Here is a 16,992-nt window from a genome sequence, read left to right on the forward strand (position 1 = left end):
TGCCAACTCAGGATTAACAACCCTCCTCCCAAAGGACTCTGACCTGTACCTTTTTATGGAGGCTGTCACTTCCTGGAATCGGAGGAACTTAATGAAAGAATCAATTCAGAAGTGAAACTACTTTGACAAGCAGAGTCCTGAGAATTACAGTCAATGAAGTTGATCATATCTTAAGCACTCAGCTCGCTATGAAAAGGAGGGGAGAACAGAAGAAATAATATCCTTCATTTACAGCAGTAAACACAAGGGACAAATTAACAATTAGTGACTTTAGCAGAGAATATCTATAAATAGGAAGCCTGTAGAGGTTCAGCTCACATACTGGAATGTAAGATTCTTCTACTTTGCCTACAACCCTGTTGGGAGTCCAAAAGCTTTCCTGAGGGATATATAGCTATTTCTAGGGCAAGCTGACCAGAACTTTTTGGAATGCTCAGTTTGATAAGGAGAAGGACAAACAGGTGGCTAAGTTCAGCAAGAAGCTGGCTGATTCAGGTCAGTCAGATCCTGGCAGCAGCTGCAGCAGCTCTGGTCTTCTCTGGCTCTCTTTGCCATCTCCTTTTCACTTCTGGAAACATGGCCTCTGATATGGCTGTCTTTGATGGTGTCATCAAGGTGTTCAATGACATGAAGTTGTCCAAGTCCTCCACTCCAGAGGACGTGAAGAAATGCAAGAAGGCAGTGTTATTTTGCCTGAGTGAGGACAAGAAAAACATCCTGGAGGAGGGCAAGGAGGTCCTGGTAGGTGATGTGGGCCAGACTGTGGATGACCCCTACGCCACATTTGTCAAAATGCAGACAGACGAGGACTGGGATATGCTATTTATGAAGCAGCCTACGAGACCAACGAAAGCAAGAAGGAGGACTTGGTGTTCAACTTCTGGGCGCCTGAGTGTGCACTCCTTAAGAGCAAAACGATCTACACAAGCTCCAAGGACACCATCAAGAAGAATCTGACAGGGATCAAGCATGAACTACAAGCAAACTGCTATGAGGAGGTCAAGGACCACTGCACCTTGGCAGAGAAGCTGGGGGGTGGTGCTGTCATCTCCCTGGAGGGCAAGCCTTTGTGAGCACCCTCCAGCACCCTGCCTGAAGCATCTGGAAGCCCTAGACCTGCCCTCGGGGATTGCAGGCTGCCAGACCAGAGTGGCTGGGGGGATCTCCGCAGGGGTTGGCCTCCCCAACCCCTGGACCTTCCTCCTCCCTCCATCCTTGAGGGTTCTGGCTTTCCAAAACCGCTTTTGATCTTCTGATTCCTCTTGGATTGGGGCAGACCAAGACCTCCCCAGGCACCCAGTTTGTAGGGGGGGCTGTATTTTTTAACGACACCCCTATTTCCTACTTGTTCCTTCCCCATCCCTTGCTGCCACCTTCTGACCGCTATTGCCTCTGTGCTTGTCCTGTTCTGTGTATAAATGGAATGTGATGGAGATGACCTCTCTCTGTGCCACTTGGCTCCTCTCCCTTTTTCCCCTGGTCTTTAGCCTTTCATGGAAGCAGGACAAGTAAGGGACCTTCAGGTTTGTTTTCTTTTTAAGACTCGTTAATAAAAAGGCTCATTAACAGTGGGGGGAAAAAAGAAGCTGACTAAGTGCCAACCAGTCACAAATACAGTTTCAAGGTAGAATAGTTGGACCTAAATCAAATGCCCAGTATCATCTCCTAGACTTCAGCCATCCTTTGGGTTAGTTCTTTCACTAACTCCCTCTGGTCAAGGTGCTTTACTATACTTTCAATAAACTTTGTGCTTTCTTTACTCTTAACTCCTGGTCTGAGGTGTGAACTCCTAACTGCTTGTCTGGTGCCTTCAATCATGACCTCGCCAGGACACAAGCCCAGGGAACAACAATCCAGTCTGGTATCATAACTGGGGGCTCATCTGTCCAGGATAGTTCAGTTAAAGGTAAGTTGCCAAGGACCAGAACTCTGTTGCTTTTTTGCATTTTTTGTTTCCAGCCCTCCTGGTGTAGCAGAGAGGAGAACCAGAAAAAAAACAAGTCTGTGTTCTGATAATGTAGCAGGGGGGAAAGGATGGCATAGCAGAAATAGAGATAAAATTTAAATGTAAAGAAGGTCATATACCACTGGGGGGGTGAAGTAGCCAATAGAGTAACATGCAACCATATATGGGTTAAACTTTGCTTTTTGCTTCTGTAACCTGCTTGCAAGAGTATATAAAGCAAGTCTCCTTTGTTCTCAGGACTCAGCCTTTGGACTCAAGTCCACTGAGTCCGTGCCAGCATAATAAAGCATTGCTTCCTGCAGAACTGCCTCAGTGTCCTGTATCTCAGTTCAAGATTTCCATAACACTGGGGCCTAGACAAAAACCTTTATTAAATACCAAAAACTGGGCACCTGCCAGCCAGTTACATGTGAATAGCATGAGCATCTAAAGGCGCTGGATGTGAGGCTTTGCTGAGTGTGTCATCTAAACCCGCCTGGCTACCACGAGGGAATGTTGGCCTGATTTCACTCCAGCTTCCTTTTCCATCTAACCTACTAAGGAGGGGATCTGAGAACTGCGGTAAAAGAGAAAAGATTTCCTTCAAGCTTCTGGCTGGTGCTACTGCCCGGTGACAACCAAAGGTTAAGGGTGTGACTTCCTGGATCTCCCTGAGGCCCCAAGGTAGCAATTCCTCATCTATTTCTGGGCCACACAGTCAGATCTGTTCACTTCTTTCACAGTTCCATGGCCCGAGAGTGGAGGCCACCCCTCACTCCTCTCTGACATCAACCAAGAAAGAATTTATTATTGAATAGGAAAATTCATTGAAATAAGGCCTTGTCACATTACAGCCTCAAGTGTAACAGGAATTTATGATAAGTGCATAGTACACAAAAAATATTTACTTACGAATATATGCAGTGGTTCCAAGAAACTGTTAAAAGGGGCTTAGAACACAAGGAGTAAGAGTCAAACTTGAATTGTGGGAGCCACCTAAGGGCAACTCAAAATTCCTAGCCTGCCTGCCAGGTACCAACCCTGACAACTGCTAATGGTCAGTTTTGGGGCAGTAGACTTCACAAGGGGCTGTGGAGTCCAGCATGGTCACAGTCCCGTGGAAGAACAGCTCAAGCTAGAGGCAAAGATGCTAATCAGGTTCCTGTCTTCACACCCCAAATAGAAGACTCTTCAGCACTACACCATGCTGGGTATTCATACAGCTTTCTACTATTTCAACAGGCAGTTATTCACTGTGCTCTGTCATGTCCTATGGTGTCAGATCCCCCATATGGCACATGGTATATCAACTCCTGAGGCAATCGGTATACACAGAGAGGAGAAAGAATGAGTCCCTGAATCCTCCATCCCAGAATGACTTCTTACAGGTATTCATGCCTTTTGTTATAATAGGTATGACTCTGCACTCAGGCATAGTTCATCCCAAATTTGCTCTATTGAAGAATCAAGAAAAGGAAGTTTGTGAATGCCACTAGCAACTAGCAACACCAGCAAGACATCTGTTTTCCTGTTATATGAGGGAGAAGCTGGTTCATGTAGAAAGCAGCAGGGACTAGAAGGAGAAGGAGAACAGAGGAGACTTCATGGACATGTCAACAAGTTGATACTTAGGGAGACCCTAATAGGAACTCTCCCATGGGGGAATGCAGCATCTCCAGCAATCATGTTAGTATGGGATTGATCATGTTAGTATGGGATGCAGTAAAACAAAGATCTAGAATAGGGAGTGGGTCACTAGAGTCTCCTTTAAAAAGCCCTGGTCTGAGTGTTCTCTCTGTGGAGGCAAAGTCATCCCCAAGATAGCGTGAGTAACTGCCCTGCCTTCCTTTGGGTTTCCCTTCTCTACCAGGCCTACCCTGATCACCTGTTAAAACTTGTACCCCTCCCTCATTCCCAGCCCCCCTCAAATCCCTCCATTTTCTTCCTATGACACTTTTTACCCCATATTTAATTATTTATCTTGTTTATTATGTGTCTCCCCTATGAGAATGTTAGTTTCATAAGGGCAGGGATTTTTATCAGTGTTGTTCATTGATGAAATCTCAAGTGTCTAGAATATTTTCAGGAATAGTTATGTGTGTTAAAAGAGGTAGTGACTTCATTCCTAACATTTTAGGATGTGTTTGCACACATAGGTATCTAGTATGCATAATGTGTGGCTGTGTGGTGATTTGTTCTGAATGTGTATATGTACATGTTTAGGGTGGCAGGCAAGTTAACATGGGTTATAGTATCAGAAAGCATCAGAATTCATTATGGTTATATATTTTTTTCTAGAGAGCTACTCCTCTACTTTCTCTGGGGTACATGGATGGTATGTGGAGAAAATGAAAATGGAAGTAGGAGAAGAGTTGAACCTCTGGAACAGAAAACTTGGAAGAGATTTGACAATATCAGGGTCTGAAAGTAATCTTGAGTACAAACTCTTCAGATGATCAAAGGGAAGAGAGTAAGTATCACTCAGAGGTAGGAGAAAGGGTGGAAAACCCTGGAATGAGGACTACTTGAAAAATTCAGAATAATGGGCATAACAAAGAATCTCCTCAAAGGAAGTCTTAGTATCATTCACAAATAGCTTGTACATACTTGTCACGAGAGTATGAAAGATAGCTTTGGATAATAAGTGACTGATTCTCTGAATCTGCTGCAGTATGGGGTTTAGGTAGGATAATTTTCCCTAGGTGGTCCCAGAAGCAGCTAGTAATTGTGTACTTAAAGGCAGCTAACATTTATTGACACTGTCAATTTGCTAGGCCAATGCCAACACTCTCTACTTCTAGTCCTGCCAAATAAAAATCTGAGATTTAAAGTATAATAACAGAGATGAAAATTCAATAGAGGGTTTAAGAAAAAATTTGAACAAGCAAAAGAAAAGAGTAAGTGCGCCTGAAAATAGGTGAACTGAGAGTCTCATTTCTGAAGAACAGAATGAAGAAAAATGGAGAAAATGAATACTGCCTCAGAGGTATATGGGACACAACAAAACATTCCAATATATGCACATTGACACTCCCAGAAGAAGAAGAAAGAGAGAATTGGAAAGAATATTTGAAGAAATAGTGGCATAAAACTTCCCAAATTTGGTTAACAACACTAATCTACACATTAAAGGAGCTCAATGAATTTCAAGTAGGATAAACTCAAAGAAATCCATACCAAGACACATCATAATCAAATTATCATAATTTCTGAAAACAGAAAGAAGGAACTTATTACATATAAGTAAATCTACATTAAGGTTAACAGATAACTTATCAGAAACCATGCAGGTCAGGAGGCAGTAAATGACATATTCAAATTATCAAAAGAAAAATTTTAAGTGTTTTATCTATTTTTAATTTTTTTCTTGCTATCTTCTTTGAAAAGCCACTAAATAAAGCAAAGGAAGTCTGTGTTCATGGGAATGCAATGTACAAAGATATAATTTTTATGACAATAGCAGCACACATAAAGAGAGGAAAAATTGAGCTGTGTACTAGCAAGTTTTAAGTATTATTGAAATTCAGTTGTTATTAACCCAAACCAGATTAATTAAGATATTAGTTGTAAATATCAAAGCAATCACTAAGAAAATTACTACAAAATATAGTAAAAAGAAATGAGAAAGGAGCCAGACTGTGGTACACACCTATAATCTCAACATTTAGAAGGCTGAGAGGGGAGAATCATGAGTTCCAGGTCAGTGTGGGCTACATAGTGAGTCCATGACTCAAGGAACCTAAAAAAAAAAGAAAGAAAAGAAATGAGAAAGGAATTAAAATGGTATATAAGAAAATATCTGTTTGACACAAAGTAAAGCTATGATAGAAGAAAATAAGATCAGAAATAATATAAGATATATATGTAATATACATATATATTTATATCTGTTATACAGATATATAGTTAATGAGAAAGACACAATACAAATACTACACAAAAAAGGGCTGGAATAGTTATATCAATATCAGACAGATATGCCTGTCAAAATGAGCATTTTTAATGAGACAAAGGATTGTATAATGAAAACAGTATCAATTCATCAAGAAAACATAACATTATGTGTGTGTGTGTGTGTGTGTGTGTGTGTGTGTTTGTGTGTGTGCATACCTGAGAACACAGCACTAACATTCATGAAACAAAACTAACAGAATTGAAGTGAGTAATGGAATATTCAACAATAACAATTGCGGGGATGGGGGCAGTGCAGGTGGAATGGTCCAAGTGGCACAATGTCTGCCTAGCAAGCACAAGGCCCTGATTTCAATCCCCGGTAGCACCAAATCCCCTTCACACCAAAAAAAACAAAACTGGCTAATGATTGCAACTTACCTGATTTCTCTCTCAATTTCAGTTTCTTTGCCCCTGCTCTGCTGAGGAAATATTCTTCCTGTTTCCCACACCATCTTTGCAAAGTCTAGACTTTGATTTTTCCTTCCTTCCTTTTTTCCACAGGGGTTTGAACTCAGGTTATCATGCTTGCTAGACGGTACTCTACCATTTGAGTCACTCTGCCAGCCCTTTCTTGTATGGGTATTTTCAAGATAGGGTCTCATGAACTGTTTTCCTGGGCTGGCTTCAAATCATTATCCTCCTGATCTCTGCCTCCTGAGTAGCTGGGATTATAGGCTTGAGCCACCAAGCCTGGCCAGGCTTTGATTTTAGACCTTCTTGGTTTTCTGCTATAAACACTTTACATTACAAAATTCTCCCTAAGTACCATTTCTGCTGCACCTACAAAGTTTTGTGTTTATGTTATTGTATAGTACAAAATATTTTATAATTTCTGTTATGATTTTTTTAAAGTGTTTGATTATTTAGAAGAATGTGGTTTAATTTCTGAATATTTGTACTTTTCCTAAAAATTTTTATTGATTTCTAATTTATCTCTACTGTAATCAGACAACATATTCTGTAAGATTTAAACTACTTTGAAATTTATTGAGAATTTTTAATAGCTGAGAATATAGTTTATCATGAAGAATATACAACATGTACTTGAAAAGGATGTATATGCAGACATTGGACATAAGGTTCTGGAAATATCAGTTAGCTCAAGGTGATCAATAGGGTTGTTCAGACCTTTAGTGTCTTTACTGGTATTTCATTTAGTTTTGCCATCATTACTGAAAGAAGAGCGTTAAACTCTCCAACTGTGATTGTAAATTTGTTCATTTTTTTCTTTAATTCTTTTTAGTTCTACTTCATGTATTTTGAAACTCTGTTATAAGACTCATAAACATTATGATTGTTATGTTTCCCTGATGAACCCACACTTTTAACAATACAAATTGTCACTATTTCTTGTAATACTCTGTCTTAAACTCTACTTTGTTATTATAATAGCCACTCTTATATTTTTTTACTTATTATTTGCATATATATCATAGTATACATTTTTGTATGTTTATTTTCTTTTTTTCTTTTTGGCAGTACTGGAGTTTGACCTTAGGGCCTCACTGTATGTTTATTTTCAACTCATTTGTGTATTTGTATTTAGAGTATCTCTCCTTTAGTGAACAAAAAAAGTTCTTACATTTTAAAATTTATTCTAACAATCTTTGCCTTTTACTTGGACTATTTTTGCCACTAACATTTAACATCAGCATTTATTTTTCTCCCCACAATACACTGGACAGCATCTCCTTACAATACTGAACATAAAGTGTGATATTTGACATCCATGTTTCATTTCTACTCTGGGAAGAAGGGCCAGGGTTGGAGAAAGCTTTCACTAATTTACTTGTTACATGATTTTCTTCTTCATTTAAAAAATATCATCACACTGTGTATAGATTTTTAGAATATATTTTCCAATTCTACTAGAGAATGCCATACCTGCATCTCTCGATTTTCTTTCTTTCATATTTTTCATAGTCTACCTAAGGGGCACATTATTGAAAGTGTGCTTTGCATAGCTTCTTAATGCTTCTTTGTGACTATGTTTACCAACAGATGGCACTCTTGTGTTTTTTGCTGCCTATGTTCATACAGCTTTGCCTTTAAGAAAGCCTTAAATTCTGCCTTGACCAATATTAAATAAATGTAAATTTAATCTTGTTCTTAGGAGTGATAGTAAATGATTCAAGCTAATAATGTTAATTTTTCCAAACTACCAAAATGCATTTTTTATTCAAAAAAATTTTACTAGGATATATTCGTGGAGGGGGGAAGATTCGTAGTGATGATTCTGATTAGTCTTATACTGTACATTATTTCCGTTGCCTGCATCATTTCTTCTCTCTCAGCCCCCTGCCCAATTTTATTTTTAAATGTATTTATTTACTTGCATAATGAGCATTTATCTAACAGCTTCTCTAAGGAAAATACAAGGCTGGACTTTATGGATAAATCAAGCAAGTAAAACTTCCTATAAATGTCTCCAGAAAGCTAAGACTCATTTAAAACAAAACAATATAACATTCTGTTCTAAATAGCATAGCAAGGTGAAAAAATAGGTTCAGGCTGAGGAAGAAAAAAGCACCATGCAACTCCTGGCAAATCTGTAGAGGTGATAATCACTGAGCAACACATTCTGAAAAAGAAGCAACAGTACACCAGGAGAAAGGGGTCCAGGAATCCCAGAAAGATTGCATGTGAAAAGGCCAAGGGTTATAAAAAATGATCTGCATTGTGGAAATATGGTGTCATTCCAGTGCTATGTGCATGGAGGCACAGATTGTAGGAGCAGGGTTGCCTTCCAATAAATCTGGGAATGGCACAGTGAAGGATCTAGCAGAATATACATGTCCATCATCATCTCTTCCTTGCACATTTGGTTTATGGAATAACTGTGTGGTTATAGAAAATTCAAAACCACCATTGAGCCAGAGTGTAAGGAAAAGGTGGGGAGTGAGCCTGCCTGGTTTACTCATTCTGAACTAAGTTCTTCCAAGAGTACACTTCCCCAACCAAATCTCTTCCCCTTGAAGAGGCTCACATAGTCCAAGTCCAGCTCCCAAGGGTCCCTTACCTAAGGTGGAATTTGATCCTACTTAGAATGGCCTAAAACTGAAGCCAAACTCAATTTCAGACCAGCCTCATGCACCCTCCTTTTGTCTAAATCCACCATCCTAGAAACTCTTCAACATCCTCCTAGTAGAAATCACTGAGCCTGAAATGTGCCACTGCCAATCTCTATGTGAGCCTTGGAAAGCCATCTGCTGATGGCAGATGATAATAGACTTGAGATCCTGACAAATATCTTGTATTTCATTTATTACAATATTTGGCACACTGCAGCAAATTAAGTGAAATTTAGAAGTTGAGTCCTTTTGAAGCCTTGACAATGGAATAGGCTCAAGCAGTAGTAAGTTAAAATTACCACCACAGTTGTGAGGCACGTGTGCTCAGCAGAATGTGGTCTAAGTTTCAGTGAAGAATTCAGATATAATCAGGTAACAAACTTCTGGGAGATCTGCATATCCTGAGATTCAAGTCATACACAGAATTTAGATAGAAAAACCATGTTGGAGAAATATCAGGTTATGATGGATGGGGGGTTTTCTAAGAGGAATTCCTGGCTCTGTTCTGGAGGGAATAGAGTCGGGACTCCCAACAATAGAAACACAGAATTAACTAGGACATTTGCATAAATTAGAGAAATACCAAGAGAAGAACTGGAAATAGGATAGCATGAAGTTTTCCTTGCTGGAAAACTGTTATAAATGTGATGCAATGACTATATTGGAAGACAAACTGGTAATAATTGCTAAAACCAAGCCAGTTATTCTACGTCCAGGATAATATCCTAAGAAAATAATCAGGCCAGTGTGCAAAAATATTCTTTTTTATAATAATATGTGTTCATTTTAGCATATAGTTATCAAAGAAAAGCACTGGAAACAAATTACATGTGAAGAAATAATAACTGGTTGCCAGGCATAGTAGTGCATGTATGTGATCCCAGCACTTGGAAGGCTGAGGCAGGAGCCTAGCCTGGGCTTCACAGAAAAACCCTGTCTCAAAAAAAGAAAACAAAAAGGAATAGTTACTGGTTAAAGGAAGACATATATCCATATACATAGATTCAAAATTATTTAAAAAGACCTCAACAAAATATTAAATGAAGTGTAGGTCACAAGACTATGTGGATACTCTAAGCTGCGCGTGGTGGCACATGCTTGGAACCCCACCTACTAGGAGGTATAGGTAGGAGAACTGTGGCCCAAGGCCTGCCTGGGCAAAAGTGTGAGACCGTATCTAAAACACACTAAAGCTAAAAGGGGTGGGGGTATGGCTCAAGTGGTAAAGCACTTGCCTAGCAAGTGTGAGTTCAAACCCCACTACTGCTGGGGAAAAAAAAAGACTACATGAGTACATTAGTACCATATTTTCTTTTGAAATGTTAGTAGGAGTATATGTATCTGTCTATGCACCAGAATAAATCAGAAATGATAGAACCAAACCAACCATGATTATCCCTGGATAACTATTATGAGTAATGTTCACTTTCCTCTTTGCAGTTATTGTATTAGACGTATTACTTTTGGAATCAATATTTTACTATTTCAGGTGTAGACACTACTACATAGCCTCTTTTCCTTTCTCCATTTAGGTTTTAGTTTTACATTTATATATATCAATAACCACATCAGACAATGTTCTAAATTTTGTTTTCAGTAGCAAACATATTTTATGGAAGTAAAGAGAAGACAAATCTATTATATTTTCTCAGGTATTTACTATTTCTGCTGCTCTTTCTTCTCTTGTGATGTTCTGCCTTTAGCACTCTCTTTAAAGCAGTTCTGCTGATTATGAATTCTCTTAGTTTTCCTAAATCTAAGAATATATTTCACCTTCATTCTTGAAGGATATTTTCATTAGGTATTAGAATTCTGGGCTGACAATTCTTTTAGCATTTGAAAAATGTGCTATTCTTTTCCAGCTTCCATGGTTTTTGGTGAGAAATCCACTATCTTTTAAATCACTGCTGCCTTCTAAGTTTTTCTCTGCCTGCTTTCAACATTGTTTATTGGTCTCTGGTTTTTCAGCAACTTACATTGTCTGCAAAGGTGAATTTCTTTGTTTATATCCCATTTGGGCTCTTCTGATTTTCTTAAATTTCTGCATTTATGTCTTTGTAGTATATTTGAGTTTTCAGTCAATATTTCTCCAAAATTTTTTCAGCATTGTACTATTTTTCCTCTCTCCCTGAGATTCTGATGACACAAATGTTAGAGCTTTTCAAATTGCCCCACAAGTCCTCAATGATCTGTCCATTTTTTTCGATTTTTTTCTTTCTTTCCAGTTTAGATTGGATAGCTCTTAACACTGCTTCTTCAAGTTCACAATCATCTGCTATGTCCATCCTGCTATTGAGCCATTCAGGGAAGTTTCATTTTGTGTTTCAGTGAGTCAGGAGAGGAGAATTATTTTTTAGTCCTGAAATTTCCATTTAGTTTCTTTTTTTATTTTCTATTTCTTTGCTAGACTTCCTATCTTTCCAGCCATTTCAACAGTATTTGCAATTGCCCATTGGAACACTTTTTTTTAAATAGCTGATTTATAGTTTTGTTAGAAATTTCTAATATCTGTGTCACTTAAAAGTTGGCATTTGTTGATTTTTTTCCCTTGTGAGAGATTGACATTTTCCTGATTCTTTATATACCAAGTATTTTTGTTTTATATCTTGATTATTTTAAATATTACCTTCTGAGACCTTGGATTTTATTTAAATCCTATTGAGAATATTGGGTTTCTTGCTATAGAAGTTAATCAAGATATTCCCATCAGATTTCTATAGTCAGTCCAGTTTTCGCAGCTTTTATAGTTTTATTCAGATTTACCCCATGTGTGTGCCACCCAGTGGCCATTCAGTATGCTTGATGGTATTCCATCTATAGTTCATGTCTCAATATATATGATACACTGTTTAGGGTCAGATCTGCACACAGACTTCTTGAGAATGAGTGCATGACTTCATAAACAACTTCATGAAGTAACCTCCTTCTTCATGATCTCCCTGGTACTTTCAGGTTTTTGGAACTCCTCTTTATGGGCCTTGAGTTAGAAAGCTTCATCTACTTGACTCTGCTGCATTCTTCTCAGGGTTATAGCTTTGTCCAGGGTCAAGTTGCAGGAACACACACAAAAAAAGAAATGAGCATTCAACACATCATTTTGTGACCACAGTTCCCCTTACTTGAGATGAGCTTTCCCCTCACTCATAGTGAGTCCTTGAGCAAGAACTAGAGATCTTCTTCTAGATCTCTCTTTGTACTCCTATGCCAGTTTGGTGATTGTGACCTGTCTGAAGCCCAGGTCAGGGGATAATGAAAGAAAATAAATAGCCAATTATCCCCAGCTGAGTGATCGTTCAAATCCCTTCTTCCTCTATCCTTCCAATACCATTTACATCTCAGAGTCCTCAGTAACTGCTCTGTGCATCTTTTTCAAAACTTATAGATGAAGTCAATGGGGACACAGCTTATCCATCTTACTCAGAACAGGAACACCTAGGACTGTTTTAGTCAGAAAAGAAAATTAATAAAATTCATTTTGTCTTTCAAAAAGACTTTTGGCCAAGATGAATATAAGATTAATTCCCTTCTGTTCCAAACACAAAGCAATGATCTGTAATATAAATTGAGGAGGGAAATAGTGTAGCAAAAAATTAAAACAATGTAAACATTTCTGTAAGCTAGAAAGTGAAGAGAAAAACAAAACTTTGCAAAAGGCTACTGTCACAGACCTGTTTGGTTGCAGGAGCAGGAGCTGGTAGTAGTGTCTGGAAATTTGACCCCTGGCAAGGTAAAAAGGACAAAGAGATAAAGAGTGTCCTCTCTAAGGACATGGGACCAGACATAGGCTCGCTGAAGTCCATGACTGATGTTAGATTCTGCTAGGATGTGTGCTAGTATCTATTACTGAAAAAAACAAGTTACCACAAGTGTAGCAGTTTAAAACAATACACAATCATTATTACCAGAGTCGGTTGGTCAGAAGTTCTGGCCTGGTTTAGCTGGGTTCTCTACCTCAGTCTTACCTACAATCCAGGTGTTGATTAGGTCTGAATTCTCATAGAGATTTGACTGTGGAAGTATCCACTTCCAAACTTCCTCTAGTTTTTGACAAATTCACCTATTTGCAGTTGAAGCAGTTTCTTGGTGGAGGCTCCTTCAGTTTCTAGAGGCTGCTTGCAGCCTCTTGCCTTATGGGGGTTCTTTAGTATATCACTTGCTTCCCCAAAGTTGGCGGGGTGCGGGGGGGGAGGTTAAGTTTGTTAACAACATGGAAGCTTACATAATATTACCATAGGAATAATATTCCCTCATCTTTGTCATATTCTATTGGTAAGAAGAAAACTAAAGGTCCCATTAAATGGTGCCAGGATACAGGGATGACAAGGGCTACCTTAAGGTCTATCAAAGATCAGGAGAGACTGCAGACCAAGTTGTGACCACTGATGTGCAGGGCTATGGGCCTAAGCAGGTTGTTGTCCTGAGTGGTAGGGAGGGAAAAATGGGCTAAGGCTAGAACTGAGGCCTCAGTAAAGTTGCCTACAGTATCAGAGACTAAATTTGCAATGACTATAATATTATAGGGCAGAAGACATGGACTGTCAGGGTAATACCTGGCCTCATTTTGGAATATAGATCTAAAAGCTAGGTAGAGGCAACCAAAAAATTCTAGGTAGTATAAGGTAAGGCCTGAGGAAAGAAGAAAGGAGAAATATTGAAAAAGAAAGCAAAATGAAAACACCAAAATTTGTTTTACTGATTAAAATTCAACATTCAAGAAGAAAGCTAAACCGAAAAGATAGCAAACAAACTCAATATCTGGAACACGAATTTATTCCAGAGGAGAATAAATTTAAAATCAGACAAAAATAAATATGCTTGAGGAAGTAAAGAAATTCCACTTAAAATTATGAAATCGAAGTAGGAAAAATTATACGAGAAAAGTTACATATGTTTAAATTTAGAAATACATGGGAAAACATGAACACTGAAAGAAGAAATTTTATCTCTCAAGGCCAAATATTATTCTTGGAGTAAATTGTAAATGAAATACAGTGGACAAGAGTATAAGGGAACTCCTATATAAAACCAATGAACCAGTTGAATCAGGATCAGCCATACCTGAAACTTGATAGAAATGCAGATCCTCACATCCACCCGAGACCTATAGAAATATTTAACACTTTAATGATTTCAATAGGTAACTCTTAAGCATAATACATTTAAGGAGTGCCGCCTGCAGACAGTAGAAAAGAATTTTGAAGAGTTTACTCAAAATGTAGAACAAACAAAAGCATATTTGGGAAAATAAAGTTGAGAGTAGGAGATAGGTTACAAAAAGTAACCCCTAATGGGTCACTCCAGAAGAACAGAGTAGAAGAATTTGAAGAGACAATACTTGAACATTTTGAAGATGCAAACACACTGATTTCTTAAATAATGAGCAAGTTACATGTCCAGGGCAGGACAAATGCAGGTGATTAATGCTGTATTCTACTTTATTGTCGAAGTGTTCTTTCATTGTTCCATCTATTGTGTGGATTAAAAAATTATTTCTTTTGTTATTTCTCCATGGTAGCTTTTAATTCTCTCTGTGAGAAAATTCAGACTCTTTTCTTGGTGCATTTCTTATTGGATTGGTTCTTTCTTGTCTCTTGCCATTTGGAGCCTAAGATCTTGAGGGCTGTGATCAGGGTATGAGTCTAAGGGAAAGGCAAGCAAGAGGTTTTTGCCTCAGTTAACTAGATAACATCATGGACTTTCCAATGTGATACGGGCCAGATCACAGGGATGGAGCTTCATTCACAGGTCTTGTGGCTTAAACCTTATAGAAATAATGTGTGCTCTTATACTTAGTAAGTCCTTAGACTATCACTGTAAACTTAAGGCAACTTTTGGTTATTGAGGGTTTGGAGGACTAATAGCTATCTCATTTTATCAACTTCTCTGCCTCAGAAGCATATTTTGTCTAGATTACAAATGAGTTCTATGTGTTCATTTAGAGAAATAAATGAACACATTAAAGCCTGTGTGATCCATCCCTTGCTTTGTCCTCATCTATATTTATCTGTATCTAACTCCTGTTCAGAAGCATAAATGTGGTTTCATTCTATGAGCAACCTCCTCCCCCACTGAGTTTCTCAGTAATACTTGCTCTTCAGTTAGAGACGTCCTCACTTCTATTCATCAGACATAACTACCTGATAAAAATGATCTAAAAACATCATTGTAGAACTGTGGATGTGACTCAAGTGGTAGAGCACCTGTCTAGCAAACTCAAGGCCTTGAGTTCAAACTCCAGAACTGCAAAAAAATTTTTTTTAAAGAAATCAATCTGATCATGTCCTGCTTCTGCTTAAAACATTTGAATGACTCTCCATGGCTTCATTTTAGTCTGCTGCAATATTTTTAATTACAGGGTAGATCTGGGTGTGCAACCAAAGAAAGAAAAATAAATTCTTTTTCAAGTCTCTCTTTTTTCCCTTCTAAAAAAATTCACTTAAAGTTACCTTTAAAGATGCAGATTTTGCATTTTAATGAATTTGTTTAAAATAATTTTTAAAAATGTTCCCTGAATTATTGAATGAAATTGGCACTTCATTTAAATGTTTTATATTTTCTGTGTCCTCAGCACACTGCTGTGAGTTTCTATGTGTACAGATTTGTGTTGGGGAACATTTGGAACTGCAAGGTGACATTTATCCTCCTGAGCATTACATTAAAGTCTCTTGTGGCCTGGTCTTGTTAATTCCTATAAAAGAATAGGTTTCCCACTATTCTCTTATTTATTTATTTATTTATTGGTGGTAGGAGGGTTTGAACTCAGGGCTTTGAGCTTGCTAAGCAGGCACTCTACCGCTTGAACTACACCTCCAGTTCTCCACTATTCCCTAAATTGGGAGTTTTGGTCTGGATGGTTTGAGTTTTTCTGAGATCAAAGTGAGTTTTTGTGAAGTTTTTTGATTATATAATAGACATGCTCTTTTGTACAAAACTTTGAACAGTATAGAAATACCTCAAGAAGAAAGAGTTAGTTCAAACTTATTGTACCCAGATCTAATTACCTTAGATATTAATCTTCTCTCTCTGTATGTATTAGTATATGTATACATACCTGCACACATTGATAAATATGTACCTCTGTTTATTCACACACACACACACACATAAACATATACACATAGGTTTATATCCACAGTCTACAAATATTGTTTTTTTGTAGTCACCTTTTTGTTTAATTTTATAACTTTTTTATCACTTCACTAATTACTCAAATCTGAAACCATAGTTAATAGCTAATCTGGCTCATAACAATCTTATATCTTATATAGCCTACACAGGATACACATAGATAGGCATTTCTATGAGAATAGAAAAATGGGATCACTTTATATGTACTATCTTCTTTACTCACTTAAAATTATATTATACTATATAAAAGCATCCAAGTACAGATATGACTCATTCCTTTTAACTGTTGCTTACTTTTCTGTGATAATGATATATCACAATATCTCATCTACACGAGTCGTTCAGTCTCCCATTGGTGGACATTTAGGGTACTTTTAGTTTGTTCTTCCATTTTTCCTTCTTTCAATTCAATATTCACTGAATATTGTTAGTAAGGATTAACATATGGAGGATTAATATTTTTATGATATTGAGTTTTCTTATCTAAGAATATAATATTTGGTTCCATTTAATCGGATCTTGCTTTGTGTCCTTTCATAAAATTTTATTTTTTTCCTTTGAATCACAATTTTCTTGTTCAAATAATTCTGTAAAATGTTTGCAGTTTTTGTTGCAGAGAACATTAAAATACTTTTCTGCTTTTATTCCAGATAAGTTGCTTCTAATGTTGGGAAAAGCAATAGCTTTTTAAAAAGGATTTGTTGTGTTTCCAGTCAGTTCACCAAATTCTCTTTATGCCTTTGTACTTTAATCCAGTCCTGTTGAACAATTCAAATTCCTCATACCAAGTCAGTCTGTATGGCTTTGCTCTTTCTGGAAGTTCCTTCCTCTACATTACTGACTCATTCATATCACCCATGAAAACTGACCACAGATCCACCTTCTCCGAGAAGC

The 16,992-nt window shown here is 37.7% G+C and overlaps 1 pseudogene; it reads left to right on the forward strand.

Annotated features, from left to right (window-relative positions):
• Nucleotides 1-132: 132 nt before the first annotated feature.
• Nucleotides 133-2,169, forward strand: LOC141425468 (cofilin-1 pseudogene; annotated as a pseudogene).
• Nucleotides 2,170-16,992: the final 14,823 nt, after the last annotated feature.

Source organism: Castor canadensis, chromosome 8 (assembly GCF_047511655.1).
Source record: "Castor canadensis chromosome 8, mCasCan1.hap1v2, whole genome shotgun sequence".
NCBI classification, from domain to species: Eukaryota; Metazoa; Chordata; class Mammalia; order Rodentia; family Castoridae; genus Castor; species Castor canadensis.